This window comes from Lagenorhynchus albirostris, chromosome 14 (genome assembly GCF_949774975.1).
Source record: "Lagenorhynchus albirostris chromosome 14, mLagAlb1.1, whole genome shotgun sequence".
NCBI lineage: Eukaryota > Metazoa > Chordata > Mammalia > Artiodactyla > Delphinidae > Lagenorhynchus > Lagenorhynchus albirostris.
The window spans coordinates 49,831,292-49,834,660 of NC_083108.1; the positions used below are offsets into that span (position 1 = coordinate 49,831,292).

Here is a 3,369-nt window from a genome sequence, read left to right on the forward strand (position 1 = left end):
AATATCCTCAAGTTAAAATAATAAAATGTAAATATAAAATCCTCAACATTAAAAATCACAAAATAGGGCTTCCCTGGTGGCGCAGTGGTTGAGAATCTGCCTGCTAATGCGGGGGACACAGGTTCGAGCCCTGGTCTGGGAGGATCCTACATGCCACGGAGCAACTAGGCCCATAAGCCACAACTACTGAGCCTGTGCGTCTGGAGCCTGTGCTCCGCAACAAGAGAGGCCGCGATAGTGAGAGGCCCGCGCACCGCGATGAAGAGTGGCCCCCGCTTGCCACAACTAGAGAAAGCCCTCGCACAGAAACGAAGTCCCAACACAGCATTAATTAATTAATTAATAAACTCCTACCCCCAACATCTTCTTTAAAAAAAAAAAATCACAAAATAAATGTGAATAAGTTCTACCAATAAAAAGGTGAGCTTAGTTAAAGAAAAAGTATAGGGCCCCTTGAGGGTATATAAAACTCACCCAAGCTGGGGGGTGAAGGGGGAGTTGGAAACGTCTCCTTGAGGACGAGACATCCCAGTTGAGATCTGAGATAAAGAGGATTTAACCAGGAGGACAGGGGTGAGGATGCAGTTGAGGAGAGAGGATTTCAAGCAGAGGGGAGGCCTACGTGAAGGCTCCAAGATATGTTGAAGACCAGTGGTTCCAGGAGGTGAAAGGTGAGCTGATATTCCTGATCCAAGGGCAAGTGCACAAACAGAGCTGGAACAGAGGCAGGGCTGGATATTACAAGGCCTTGTGAAGTACGCTTAGATTTTGAACTTTAGAGCAAGGCGATGTCAAGATGATTTTAAGTTAGAGGAACATCATTTTTCCATGTGCATTTTTAATGGAAAATGGATCATAGGAACAAACAGGAACCAGTGGAGACCTACTGGGAAGCCCTCACAAAACGTCCAGATGAGAGATACCGGCAGGTGGGTCTGGGGCAGCAGTTATTATATATCACCTGAAGCAGTCTACAAAGGCTCTCATGTAATTCCTAAGCCCAAGCATAAAGCAATGAAATGGATCATCAATGCAAAGGAGGGAGCAGGGCTGAAGCAACAGGCCCCAGGCAAGGAATTCACAGCTATGCTCCCCATTGTTGGGGACAGAGTAGGGTAAGGTCACCTCCACTAGTGAAAAGAAGAGAGGAAGAAAAAAAAAACGTTTGGTGCATACTACTGCCCCTGCTGAAGCTTTGAGCAAGTTACAGCCCCAGGAGGACAAAAGGACATGGATATAGAACAGATTCCTCACCACCACGAACTGAGCCAAGCTGCCTGCCTGTTCTGTGACCAGCCCTGTAATAGCCCCAAATCACTGCAGGACCAAAGTTCTGAAAAACCATTATAAGCCTGGATCTGGGCAGGGGGCCCCAGAGAACAGGTGGAGGAAATCTTAAAACCACTAGAGAGGGAAGGGTAAGACAAACGGGGAAAAACTAATTCAATGAAAGAAAGCCAACAAAATCAACAATCTGAATAAAACCAATGCCAAATTAAATGCATCTTCTAGAATACTATAGAAATATTATATATATATATATATAGGAATAAATTTCATTTTAAAAGTATAAGAAATTAGGAGACAAAAACAGTAAGAAATGAAACATGAACAAATGGACATAAGTAATTTTAAAGCTTGGAAGTAAAAAGATTGTCATTAGTATAATAACAAATAAATGGGACAGACTCTAGTCTAAACAAAACCAAAGTGTTCACTTCAGCAGCACATATACTAAAAAATTGGAATGATACAGAGAAGATTAGCATGGCCCCTGCACAAGAATGACATGCAAATTCGTGAAGCATTCCATATTTTTGGACATGGAAGCAACCTAAGTGTCCATTGACAGATGAATGGATAAAGAAGATGTGGCACGTATATACAATGGAATATTACTCAGCCATAAAAAGAAATGAAACTGAGTTACTCATAGTGAGGTGGATGGACCTAGAGTCTGTCATAAGTAAGTCAGAAAGAGAAAAATAAATACTGTCTGCTAACACATATATATGGAATCTAAAAAAAAAAAAAAGTGGTTATGAAGAACCTAGGGGCAGGACAGGAATAAAGACACAGATGTAGAGAATGGACTCGAGGACACAGGGAGGGGGAAGGGTAAGCTGGAACGAAGTGAGAGAGTGGCATGGACATATATACACTACCAAATGTAAAATAGATAGCTAGTGGGAAGCAGCCGCATAGCGCAGGGAGATCAGCTCAGTGCTTTGTGACCACCTAGAGGGGTGGGATAGGGAGGGTGGGAGGGAGATGCAACAGGGAGGAGATATGGGGATATATGTATATGTACAGCTGATTCACTTTGTTATAAAGCAGAAACTAACACACCATTGTAAAGCAATTATACTCCAATAAAGATGTTAAATAAATAAATATATAAATAAAAATAAATAAACAAAACCAAAGAGAGAATATCGTATAATCAGAAAACTTGCTAAGAGACTAGAACTTAATTATTCCAGTCACGAAAAAGAAATGACAATTATGTAACATGAGAGAGGTGCTAATTTTCACTCCAATGGCAATCATATTACAATACATAAATGTATCAAAGTAACACATTGTACACCTTAAATTTACACAATGTTATATGTCAATTATATTTCTTTTTTTAATTTTAATTTTATTTATTTATTTATTTATTGCAGGATCTTAGTTCCCCGACCAGGGGTCGAACCCAGGCCCCGGCAGTGAAAGCGCCAAATCCTAACCACGGGACCACCAGGACATTCGCCAATTATATTTCAATAGAAAAAAAAAGGTGTGGGAAATTGCCTTATTGTTCTAGGTTCTCACTTTTCCCTATATTCATGCCTTTTGATGTGTGACTTTGTGGTTGTTTGGGGGTTTTGTTTGGGGGGGCTCTTTTTGCTGTTTTTAAAATATATAGTGTTAGTCCTTTTACATTAGTAATAATAATGAAAGTGAACCTTTATTAAGTGCTTACTATATGGAGGAAGTGTTCATTTGACTAATTTTCTTACAGGGTTTGTAGGGAGAATTAAATGCAGACATTTTTACATCACAAAAGCAGGAAACTGTTGAAAGTATTTAATATCCTACATGTGGTTTACATAGTTTGGTCTGTCAAACTGTGCTGTTGTTTTCCTTTGTGTGATAACAGACAAAATGTGGATGCCACATTTTAAGACTGACATGGGTAAACGAGAGTACTTCCTGAGGAAGTGATGGGATGGCAAGAGTATGGGAAACAAGGCCTGTAAGGACCAGTGAAAGGAAGTGAAGGTGTTTATACTAGAAGGAGAAGGCTTCCAGGAAACACAAGAACTGCTCTCAAACCCAACAAGACTGTGTGAAAAGGGGATTACATTTATTCTGAGTAGTTTG

General features: G+C 40.3%; 1 non-coding gene across 1 annotated transcript; it reads left to right on the forward strand.

Moving 5' to 3' along the window:
- The first annotated feature begins 1,710 nt into the window (after positions 1-1,710).
- LOC132504578 (U6 spliceosomal RNA) lies at positions 1,711-1,819 on the forward strand. Its single transcript, XR_009534965.1, has one exon. It is a non-coding gene; the product is annotated as a U6 spliceosomal RNA (small nuclear RNA).
- The last annotated feature ends 1,550 nt before the right edge of the window (positions 1,820-3,369 follow it).